This window comes from Podarcis erhardii (genome assembly GCF_964252035.2).
Source record: "Podarcis erhardii genome assembly, chromosome: 2".
In the NCBI taxonomy this organism is placed as follows: Eukaryota; Metazoa; Chordata; class Lepidosauria; order Squamata; family Lacertidae; genus Podarcis; species Podarcis erhardii.
The window spans coordinates 99,567,454-99,580,422 of NC_138498.1; the positions used below are offsets into that span (position 1 = coordinate 99,567,454).

The 12,969-nt window shown below is 45.4% G+C and overlaps 1 protein-coding gene across 1 annotated transcript in view; it reads right to left on the reverse strand.

The window, feature by feature from the left end:
* The window catches only part of TAFA1 (TAFA chemokine like family member 1), a 335,805-nt gene that overhangs the window by 78,058 nt on the left and 244,778 nt on the right, over positions 1 to 12,969 (reverse strand). The gene's annotated exons all lie outside the window — the stretch shown is intronic.

Consider the following 12,969-nt stretch of genomic DNA (forward strand, 5'->3'; position numbering starts at 1 on the left):
TAGGAGATGTCAATTCTTCTCCCATACACCATTGCAGGGCAAATATCTATGTATCACACCTATCTATTTATCTGTCAACACTCACAGGCTACTACCTGTCCATTTTTTTCACCCCAAGTCCAGCTTTTTAAATCGAACAACAACAAACCAGCTAAGTTTGCATGGTCAGCACAGTGAGAAACAGGCCCATTGCATGCAGGGCTGGTTTAACCATCACATCAAATAACACACAGACGAAGGCCAGAAGCAGCAGAAGAAGAAGAGTTTGGATTTGATATCCCGCTTTATCACTACCCTAAGGAGTCTCAAAGTGGCTAACATTCTCCTTTCCGTTCCTCCCCCACAACAAACACTCTGTGAGGTGAGTGGGGCTGAGAGACTTCAGAGAAGTGTGACTAGCCCAAGGTCACCCAGCAGCTGCATGTGGAGGAGCGGAGACGCGAACCCGGTTCACCAGATTACGAGTCTATTGCTCTTAACCACTACACCACACTGGCTACACACAGACTATGCTGCAAATAGCGGAGGATTTGTAATATAGAGAAGACTGCTTTCCTGTTCTGTACTTTCAACTACTCTGCACCTCAGGTTAACTCAAGAGTCTGTTATTTATAAGGCAGAGGGCAGCAGTCAGGAGAGGAAGGAGTGCCTCCATGCATCTGATCTGTTTTGGACTCTCTCAGCCTTTCAATGAACACATGGAGGTGGGGATGAGCAGGATCGTGTTGTTTCACTCCAGTGATGGAACTGGGGGTGGTGTGGGGACCACCCCCCTCTACCTTATCCTAAATTTCAACAGCATGAAAAAAAAAGTTTTGAATGAAAACTGGCATCGACAGTGGGTCGAAGAGAAGCATTGTTCTATCTTTTATATGAAGTTCCAAATTCAATGTAGTAGTTTAGAACAGGCATTTTGTGAACAAGAGAGCAAACATATATCTATAACACTCATCAGCTGAGTTTTCCTTTCTCTAATTGGAAGCCTTGCTCTTCAGATTCTATTCACCACAAAGATACAGTAAGGTATTATCACCCCAGATATTTGTCCCAGCCCTGCACATTCAACTATCCTCACATTCTCCCTGTGAAAACCCCTAGCACTAAGATAACACTGAACCCCTGTGAATCATGGTGTTTGTTAGGATTCCTAAGCATTTCTCTTAAATAGCTCTGTTAGGGAACTCCATACCTGCCAGGTTTAGAGCATCCATGTTTTTCACAAGGTCTCTATACAGTATGACACACCAATGCCTCTGAACTTCACTTCACAGTTTATCAGCTGCCACCAGCTGCTGTTTCCTTCAACTCCCAGATAGCAGTGTTTTGGAAATGTGTCTCTTCTGGCTTAGAATTATTATTATTATTATTATTATTATTATTATTATTATTATTATGTCGCTTTATCTTGCCCAAAGCGATTTACAGACAACAAATATGGATCTCAAGGGGCTGCTCACCTTTCCACAAGGCAAACATGGTGACTTTCCATGCTAATTTCTAGCTCTGATTAAATGAGTTTCCACTGTGAACAGCACAAACAGTCTGGTATAACATGTAAAAAAATAATAATAATGCATGCACCTGTGGTACATATATTTTAATGTGGTATATTTCATATCATATTTTCTCTTTTATGTATCTCTGATTACCTAGTTTGAAGGGGCCAAGGTGTGGTCATGCAATGTGAGGGACTGGTCTGAAGAAGAGGGTTGGGAATTGTCCCCTCCTTCCTCTCTGCTTCTTTCGGAGTAGGAGGGGGAGTGGGAAGAATTGTCCCCCCCCCACTCTTCAGTAGCTGCAAAAGGAGATGGAGACAGGGATGAATTGCGACAAGACACAGAGCTGCCAAGTCATGAGGTATTGGGGGAAGGAGGGGAAGTTGGAGAACAGATAGCAGATACTTCCTTAGAGAGCCTGGGAACTCCACACACACACACACACACACACAGACACACACACACACACACACACACGAGAGAGAGAGAGAGAGAGAGAGAGAGAGAGAGAGAGAGAGAGAGAGAGAGAGAGAGCGCCTCCAAGGATGTGCTGGTCACTTAGAATTCACAAAGAGCACAATGACATTTGACTCCTGAGGGACACAGGGACACAGATATCAGCATGATGTTGCTCAATCTGATCCTCTCCTTTTCCTTCCCCAACATCATGCTGATATCCAGGAGTAGATTCTTGTCTTGCTCCACATTTGCTGAATAAAACCATAAATACGAACTTTTTTGTTTCTTCTTTTTTCTTGTAAATAATTTTTTATTCATTTTCCAATTAAAACCATTCATATTAATAACAAATCATATCAAATCTTGCCACATTAAACAAACAAACAAACAATGCAGCCAATTATAAAGTCCGAATTAAATAATTTCAAGGGGTACTTCCCATGTTCTGAATTTCAAGAGCTAATGTCCTTCATTTATTTTCTGCTTTCTTGTTTCCCAATTTTTCTGATCTTGATATTAACCATCCTCCTCTCTCGGTCAACCAGTCTCTGGTATGTGACTCTACATCTTGTTTTGTTTGACGGTTCCATATTTCTATAATCTTGTTTCTTATTTGATCCTAGAGGCTGCCGGGGGAGGAACGAATCCCTCGAGCCCAACATGCAAGCAGGGGTTGGTACCTGAGTACAGACCAAGAGAATGGCTTTTGGATGGTTGATATTGGGACCCTACCGTACAAGCCCTTGCATCCCAGTGTCAAAATGGCAACTGGAGTGGTGACATAAAAAAAGATGATAGGGCTCATGTACTTTTAATTGGCATGTAGAAGAGGAAAGGTATAGGAGCTCTGTCCTCTTTTTCACCTGTCTGCCATAACAACAACTCATAGTATCACACTGTTAGTCATTTGGCAGTTTTCCTACATTAGTGTCAATCTGTCTAGCTAAAGTAATTTTAAATAACAGATCTTTACTTCTTATTGGCAAAATGATAAAATGGATGCTATTATATGCAATGTAGAAGGGGGGGCAAAGAAAGGGTGAATTGCAGTATATGCTATTATTTCTCATGGACTTTGCATCTCTTTGATTTAAAAGCATTAGAGGTTACTGTTCAAAGCTTTACAAATAGTAACTATGGTTTAAAAAATTGCTGTTTTCATTAAAAGACAATAAAACTTTTTTTCTACTTCTCTTGTGTTTTGTTGTCAACATGATAATGTACAGCACAATGATTTCCCATTCAGCATAAAATGCTAGGATTTCCATATAAATCAGGTTCTTTTTAACGTCGTCGTGTCTTAGCATGATGCCAAGCTGTGAATTTAAGTAGTGGCATGTGTCATATTTGTTTGTATAGACTGTATTTCAAGTGACTAACGACAACAATATTAGCAATATAAATTTGACAAATTTCAGCCTACCGAGTGAGCTGTTTTGATAAATATTGTATTAAGTGACAACCCTGCTGAGTAGCTAATGAGGTGGTGGTGCCCTTTTCCTTCTATCTGCGGACCCCCCTTTTGACTATCGGTTTTTATTGGGTGACAGCTGAAGTTGGGATCTTGTTATTGACGGAAGCCGCACGTTAGCGGTGACAGTGCGGCTGCTGGGGTAGGACTAATGGCTGAGATGTGTCACTTATTACGGCAAGAACAAAGTAACAAAGCAGAAGCCAACTTCTGAAGCTGAGACTGCATCTTCTACCGTTTGAATGGCATTCTCCAAAATATCATTTTTAAAAGGGCATTTTCAAGAGCGCTTAACACACACAAGCATCCCAACCTGATTTTGTAAATGAAAGGTATATTTCAAAGTTGACAATGCCAGCTGCCTACTCTATTAAGTGTGGAGGTGCAGAACCTGCTTGCATAACTTCTGGCTTATGCAAGATCTCAGGATTTGGGCTAGTTGAATTATTATTTATTTATTTATTTATTTATTTATTTATTTATTTATTATCAGTTGCATTTAAGAATGACTTCCTATGAAGTGCCTGGATGCAACTTTACAATACTTTAAATACATATGTGACACAACTGCACATATAAAAAGAATGAAAAACCATTACAGTGGTACCTCGGGTTAAGTACTTAATTTGTTCCGGAGGTCCGTTCTTAACCTGAAACTGTTCTTAACCTGAAGCACCACTTTAGCTAATGGGGCCTCCTGCTGCTGCCGCGCCGCCGGAGCATGATTTCTGTTCTTATCCTGAAGCAAAGTTCTTAACCTGAAGCATTATTTCTGGGTTAGCGGAGTCTGTAACCTGAAGCGTATGTAACCTGAAGCGTATGTAACCCAAGGTACCACTGTATGTATATGAAAACCCTTTCAAATCCAATATAAATATCAACAGAGAGAGAGAGATCCACTTAGGCTTGTATAAATTCTTCATTTGAAATGGTAATAAAGACATCACCAGATTGATATATAATGGGAGGATGTTACAAAGGACCTGAGTCAAACATCATCTGAAACATGGCTACTGATAATATGGTCTCTGCTAAATATCCCCTTCAGTGAAGAGTGAAGTAATTGGTTGGGAACATAAAGAATGAGAAATTATCTTTTAGGTATCCTGGTTCCAATTCTACAGGGCTTTGTACAACCATACCAGCACCTTGAACTTAGCCTGGTAGCTACTTAGAAAGCAAGTCTTCTTTCTAATTCATTAGAAAACAAAAGCAAAAACCATTTTTTTTATAGTTTTCTGTCAATGGCCTAGAACAAGGAGGGAGAATGTTGCAAAAGGAACATAAGCTGGTCCATTTTCTTTAGGTGAGATGCGGGGCCCTTCAGATGTTGCTGAAGTATAATTCCCGTCATTCCTGGCTATTGGCCACACTTGCCGGGACTGAGGGGTGTAATCAGCCCCCTCTGGAGGGCCCCAAAGTTCCCCATGCTTGGTATAGGCAGTTCAGTCAACACTGTCTGTCTTGGTTTGCAGATGGGGGGGGGGTATCTTCCAAACTCTGCCAAACCTGAGACCTTTCTGCCTACGAAAGATGAGATCTGTTGTTAAGCTATGGCCATTCCCCAAATGACGGAGACTTAGAAAGCTACCTTATTAGATCAGACTTTAATACAGTGGTATCTCGGGTTAAGTACTTAATTCATTCCAGAGGTCTGTTCTTAACCTGAAACTGTTCTTAACCTGAAGCACCACTTTAGCTAATGGGGCCTCCTGCTGCCGCCACGCCACCCAGTGGCGTAGCGTGGGGGGTGAGGGGGGGCCAGTCGCACCGGGTGCAACATTGGGGGGGCGCGCTCGCACTCGCAGCTCTCTGCCCCTATCTGGCTCACTCACTCTCTCTCACTGCAGTGCTGGCTGTGCGAATCCGATCCGAGCTGCCAGGTCGCCGCCCACTGTGGAGGGGGAGGGTGCCAGGCGTGCGTTGCGGTGCGGAGCGGAGAGAGAGCGAGGGAGGGACTATCTGGGGGAGGGACAGTGCAGCGGCCGCCCAGCGCAGCGCTAAGCGCGGGAGAGAACCACACCTGACCAGCCCAGGCAGCAGCAAGAAGAAGCTGGCAGCAGCGGCAGGTTAGGAGTTAGGGGGCGCAAATTACTTGCCTTGCCCCAGGTTAGGGGGCGCAAATTACTTGACTTGCCCCGGGTGCTGACAACCCACGCTATGCCGCTGGCGCCACCGGAGCACAATTTCTGTTCTCATCCTGAAGCAAAGTTCTTAACCCGAGGTACTATATCTGGGTTAGCAGAGTCTGTAACCTGAAGCGTATGTAACCTGAAGCATCTGTAACCTGAGGTACCACTGTATTTAACTTGTGTAGCATCTGCTCTCCAATGTTTCAGACGGGACTCATTCCTAGTCCTACTTGAAGAAGCCAGGGATTGAACAATGAACCTACAGCGTACCAATATGATATTCTGTTACTGAACTACAGCCTTACATCAGCACATATTTTTGGGGACAGCTGCCCCAAAACCACAATAAAACAACTGAGATTAAAAAAAAACCAAACTGCAGCAGCAAGTACTTGAGCAGAATTTTTTAACATTCGTTTTAAAGGAGGAGTTAAAAGTGACACACATTATATAAGCCTAGGGTAATATGAAAAGGGACTTTGCAAGGTATTGACAGAAGAGGAGGGCAGCAGGTGAGCTTCCAGGCAGTGGAGAGTGTTAAGTTGTGGGTGAACATATCAGCCGACACAGCGATTCTTCAAACAGCTCTTGTTTATTCACAGGCCAGTCCAGAACTGAACTGAAGGGTTCAGTCAGCCTACTTATATAAAGCTCCAGTACAACGTTACTGTAACAACTGTCTAAAACTATCCAATCACTGAACGTTACTTTTGATCCCTTATTTGCATAACTATCTACAGTATCACCCTGCTGGCCCAGGGTGAGAACTTCAGTACATAACAGAGTCAATCCAAGGAAGTTTGCTGTAGGTGAACGTGGTGTGAGTGCAAGTTGGGATGATAGAATGGACAACGTTTCAGGTGCGTATGACATTTTTGAATCATCCCCTATGTTAAAAACATGCTAATGGGAAACTAGCAAAGGAAATTGAAATCAAACCAACCTTCCTGACATATTTTTTTTTGTGTGGGGGTAGTTTGGATAGCATTTAAAATGGTACCCATGCCTATAACTGGGAGTGGCTCCATCCATCCTACACCCTCAGCATTCTGTGATTTTGCTCCTACCTTATTCAGCTGTATGTGTCATCCCAGCTGGTTAGAGAACCCTAAAAGCATTGCATTTACAAAACAGACATTTTTACCCCCCCTCCATCCCTGACACCCCCCCCCGAACTCTTCCACTTCAGGCCCACTTCATTCCCACCTGCTAGTCTCCCACAGTTTTTAGAGGTCATCTGATTTCTCTTCTGAGCTACTAAAAAGCAATAAGTCATCTTTCTGAATGGTGCTGGCTAAGGATTGGGCTGCTCTCCACAGTGTTACAGCTCCCAGCATCCATCTCTGCTGCCTTTGCCTTCAGTAAATTTCCTCTAAATAAGCCATTGTTTGTCTGGCTGAAGACAGTTTTCTGCATGGATGGCTTAACAGGGCAGCAGAGCATTGATTTATGGTGTAGAAGGGAGGCTCTTTCCACAAGGAGAGGGCTGGGGACTATACTTTTTTCCCTCTCTTTCTGTTGTCTGAATTAAAGAAAAGACAGATCCTAAATCTGGACTCTTCTTGAATCCTCCACGCCTTCCTTCATCTTTCGCCCAATTGTGTCTGGGAACCACAAAGCTAGGTTTCCAGTTTGGATAAATTAAGGTTGATTGCATAAATTGAGATAAATGGGTCTATGCATCTTTCCCCACAGCTGATATAACATGCTTGGAAGACTCAGGCATCTGGGAATGTTCACCCACCCATAGTGAGGTTCATGAGCTAGTTTTGTATGTATAATATACGGCAGAGAAAGCAAGCCCAAGTGCAGGCAGCTGCATTTGTCCTTCCCCAGTTAACCTTGCGTTTGCCTCCTCCTCTGCCAAAATTTAAACTTCTTATTCCTCCTCCTCCTCCTTATTGTTGTTGTTATTTGTAAACTGCCCTGTACCCACAGGTCTCAGGGTGGTTACAACATAAAACCACAATACAAAACCACAAAATATATAATATAAATAAAAACGAAAGCAACCCAATAAACACTCCCTCCCTGCCTTTTCCCCAGTACAGGGACTCAATGCAGCTAAAAATAAATAAAAATAAAGCAAACATTGATAAAGCACAGAAAACTAATACAGCCGTACCTTGGTTGACAAGCGCCTTGCGACTTGAATGTTTTGGCTCCCAAACACTGCAAACCCGGAAGTGTTCCAGTTTGCGAATGTTCTTTGGAACCTGAACGTCTGACATGGCTTCCAATTTAGTGCAGGAAGCTCCTGCAGCCAATTGGAAGCTGCACCTTGGTTTTCAAATGTTTTCGGAAGTCGAATGGACTTCCGGAACGGATTCCGTTCGTCAACCAAGATACGACTGTAACTTATAAAAGATAATAGTTTGACAGTAATTAAACCATAATAGAGTTAAAATGATATACAAGCAAATCTATAAAATATAATCAAATCTGAGGGGGGAACCCCTACCCAGCCCTATTAAAAGCCCTTCCCTTAAAAACAGTCTGTTCCCAAAAAATTGCCAGAATAAAACACTCTTCACCGGCTGGTGAAGGACAAGAAGGGAGCTAGTCTAGCCTCTCTAGGGATGGGGTTTCAACGTCTGGGAGCAGCCATGAGAAGGCCCTGAGATGTACCTTTTGGCCTATACTACTTTGTAAAGTGCTATTGCAACATACAATTTTAAAAAACAAACACCATGCAGACTAAGGCATTAGATCTAGTTAAGTCAGCAAAACAAATAATTCTTTCTAAGCAAGTAATGCTAAGTATGGGAAGCCAGCATAAATTATGCCACTTAAAGGTAAAGGTAAAGGGACCCCTGACCATCAGGTCCAGTCGTGGCCGACTCTGGGGTTGCGGCGCTCATCTTGCTTTATTGGTCGAGGGAGCCGGCGTACAGCTTCCGGGTCATGTGGCCAGCAGGACTAAGCCGCTTCTGGCGAATCAGAGCAATGCATGGAAACGCCGTTTACCTTCCCGCCGGAGCGGTACCTGTTTATCTACTTGCATTTTGACGTGCTTTCGAACTGCTAGGTTGGCAGGAGCAGGGACCGAGCAACAGGAGCTCACCCCGTTGCGGGGATTCAAACCGCCAACCTTCTGATCGGCAAGCCCTAGGCTCTGTGGTTTAACCCAAAGCACCACCCGCGTCCCACAGTATGCGAAGCCAGCATAAATTATGCCACTTACGTCAGTGTAAAGTACAGTACACCAGATCCAAACTCAGTTCAGGAGTGAAAGCTTTTTGGAAGTCCAACTGCACCATTGTGCAATTATGTCAGACTCTTTCCATCAATGATGTCACTGTTCTAAACCTTTTGGAATCTTTTTAAAGCTGATCATAATATTGTCCCCACAAACAGAATTCTCCTGGAGCTGTTCAGAGTTGGGAAAGCTGCCCCAAATAAATCAAAATCAAACAAACAGCATGCCCACAGCAGAAATTCCAGTCCCATTAAAGCATGGAGGAGAACCATTTAAAAAATCACTACACACAGTGGCGTAGCGTGGGGGGTGCCAGGGGTGCCGGCCGCACCGGGCGCAACATCTGGGGGGGCGTGAGTCCAGAGGGAAGGGACAAGTTCCTTCCTCCGCCGGGCTCCCCGCCGCCACCACCACCGCCAGCCTTGCGCCCTAGCGCGCGCGCGCCCCCCGCCGCCGCCGCTGCGGCGGCGCTCCACTCACTGCTCGCAGGAGGAGCAGCCGCGGCAGGAGCGCCGGCGCCGCCACCAACGCCTGGCCGGGCACGGGCAGCCTCCGCACCCCGCCGCCGCTGCCATCCCCTCGGCCCAGCCACAGGCGGCGGCTGCTTCTGCCGACTGGGAGGGAGGAGAGCTCCGAGGGGCCTCGCCGCGCCCTGCTCTCCCCAAAACCCTCCGAGAGGAAGCCGGCGGGCGGGCGAGGGTTTCCCGGCGGAAGGGGGCGCCGCTGGCTCCGGCTCTCAGCGCAAGTCTCAGCCGCGGGGGGGGGGGTCGGGCGGGGACGGAGCGCGGCTGGAAGCCCCCGGACCAGGCCGGGGGGAGGAGAGGTGCTCACCAAGCCCGGATCTGGAGCGCCTCGGAGCGCGGGCTCCACCAACAGCCCAAGGAGAGGAGGGGGCCGGGAGGCGCCCGGGGGGAGGGGGCTTCGGCTGCCTCAGCCTGCGGGGGCTCCGCAAATAATAAATTCAATAAATTCCTGCTGAGCCTTAAGGGGGGGTGTCCTTGGCTCCTTCGCTCACCCCAGCCCCAGTGGCGTACCGTGGGGGGTGCAGGGGGGGTGGCCGCAACATCTGGGCGCGCGCGCTCGCACTCGAGTGCTAAAATCCAGGGGTTAGGGGGCGCAAATTACTTGCCTTGCCCCGGGTGCTGACAACCCACGCTACGCCACTGACTACACATGAATTGTAATTATAGCTTTTGTGCCACAATAGTCTACATTATGTTTGCTCCGCAGAAGAGGAAATAAGGAATATTAACTTCCTTTGTATGTTGAGAGAGAGCAAGAGAGAGATGATGATGTGGTCCTTACAGCATAAGGGCATACAGTCTGTTACATAAACCTACCAAATTTCTGACCCTACGCCGAAAGCTAGGGCAGTGTGCTGGGTAGGATTTTCTAGGCCCCATGCATTGCATGTGGATTCAGCCCTCCATTCCACCCACCAGAGGAATCAAATTTGCATAAAAGCTAGCTATGCTTATGTATGTGTTCAGCCGCATATTTAGAAATAATTGCTATAATTTGAGTAGCAATACATTATGTCTTACAAAAGTGGACAAGACTGTGACCAGGTCAGGGGGCCTCTTACCCTTGTTCCGACCAGTGCTTTTTTCAGGGGGAACTCAAGGGTATATAGTACCAGCACCTCTTTTTGTTGTTGTTAAAAAGTGTGGCACTTACTGTAACCACTTCATGGCGAGTACCAGCACCTAATTTTCTAGAGGGGGGAGCACTGTTTTCAACCTCTGATAAATAAGGCAGGGGTGTGAAACCTTTTTTTTTTGTCTGAAGGTGCATGGAAGCACAGTGAGGGTGGAGTCAGGGAATCAATCAGAGGTCCGTACCTAAGCAATAAGATGTCTGACAGTGGGTAAAACTTTTCCATAATGGAATTTCCATTCTAGAAAATGGCTTATCCAGGCAGTACAGAACCTCCAGTCCACAGATCTAATTAGCTTCAGTAGGCCTCTGAATTTGGTCCATGAAGCCATTTGGGGGAAAACCATGCCCATCTGACACCAAGCAGGAAGATTTGTTATCTCTAATACAATAACTAAGTGGTTGGATGAGAGGAAAGGGGTGCTGCTGTTATTATTATTATCATCATCTATTAATTAAATTTCTACACACCCTTCATCCAAAGATCGCAGGGTGCTTTACAATATAAAACTACAAAACCTTATCTCTGATCTTAGCGCTAAGCGCCACAGCACTAAGACAGGATATAAGTTATCACCACTCTTCACACTGTGGTGCTTAGCACCTGCTCACTCTTTAAAAGGCACCAAGCAAAGCTTTCTCTCCAGTCTCAGTGCTGTGGGACCTGTGAACCTCCAGAACTTCATTAGCCTAAAGCATTGGCCATCCTGGCTGGGGCTGATGGGAGCTGGAGTCCAAGGACATCTGGAAGGCCACAGCTTAGCCACCTCTAGTTTATATAGTTGTCAAAAGGTACTTGTACTGCTGACTAAACTAAGCAGCTTTGGCCTTTGTAATTTGCTTTGGGGCAGGCAACAGTCTAGGGTAGACTTCCTCAACCCAGTGCCTGACAGATGTTCTGGATTACAACTCCCATCAACCTCAACCAGTGTCAAGGATTGGACTCAAGAGAGCAAGATGGAGGAGGAGGAATGGTGGAGAAGAGGGAGGAAGCTGCAGGAGAAGGGAGAGGCAGCCTTGATTTACAGCAGGGTTTTGAGGGGTTTGAGGAAAGTCATAACTCAGAGATAGTCAAACAGAGAAGTTGGGCAGTGATAGAAGAAGGGGGGGGGGCTGCAGCAGGGCAGCCAGATGACACGTTGTCACTGGAAAGTATTTCTGATCCCCCTTCTCCCAGGACTCGGTGTTTGTTAAGAGTGCAGGAACAACAGAATCAGAGATATTTGATCATGGAGGGGGCACCATAAGGGAAGATGCTGTTGCTAGGAAGGAGGGAGGAGGAGCCCAGTTTGGAGCAACGCCATTGTTAAGGCTTGTTGTGTTATTTTGCCTCTCGCCATTAGGATTGAATAAAATTAATTAAAAAGGACTCTGCTCTTGCTGCAACCAGGGGAAGAATAGCTTTCCCAAAGCCTTGACAGAGCCTTGACATCCAGTATGGCCAATCATAGAGTCATAGAATTGTAGTGTTGTAAGGGACCCTGAAGATAATCTAGGTCCCATATGGGGTTTGAACTGGCGACCTTGGCGTTATGATGAGGAATGATGGGCACTGTAGTCCTTCAAATTCTGCAGACTACCAGGCTGCCAAAGGCTGGTCTAGGAGCTTTCCCAGCAGCCCAAAAGCAATTTACTTTGGGGCAGGGGAGGGGCAGAGGCAAGTCTCAAAATATTAGGAGCTAGTGTTGTGCAGTGGTTAGAGTAACAGACTAGGACCTGGGAGGCCAGAGTTCAAATTCCCTCTCAGCCATGAAGCTCACCATGTGGTCTTGGGTCAGTCTCTCAACCTAACCTATGTCACGGAGGTGTTACAAGGATAAAATGTGAAGAGCGAGAACCTAGAGTACCTTGGAGGAAAGGTGGGATAGAAATTAGACAAATAAATAAACGTCAAGCCACGGTTAACATTAGTATTAGTATTCAGCTCCAATGCATCATGACTTTTCTCAGTGCAACTTTCAAATCACAGGCAAACTCGTTTTTAACATTCTTGTGATGTACTTTAACTTTTCAGAACAGCTCTCTCTTTTTGTCTTACAGACTCAGACAATATGCGATATCATTATTGGTTTCTAAAAATCTCAGCAGATTACAAGGCATCCCCAGCACTCAGTGTAAAGCGCAGATTGGACCTTTGTGGGGTTTAAATCGGTGAACACGAGGGAAGTGGATTTTGCAGCTTGAAGGATATTTGCCTACAGCATAATTCCAATAATGGAAGTAATATCAGATCATATAAAGTTGAAGCTTTCACTCTACAGAACTGAGAAATGATGGGAGAGGTATACTGGGAATTTCCCTTTCAGATTAAATATTTGAGACGTGAATGTCTGAGACAATCATAATCCTCTGGAAATTACCTTGCTATCTCAAGAAGAGGAAGAATAAGAGACACTTTTCTGTATTACAATTAAGACACAGAAATCTTATTTTCAGCAAGATTTTAAAGAGAAGCGGAAAGCATTTGGGGGTTTAAATTTCAGTTATATTAGGCTTAGGCTCAATTCAGAGATTGTGCCATGTGATCTTCAAAGCAATGTTTTGCAGGTGAGATAT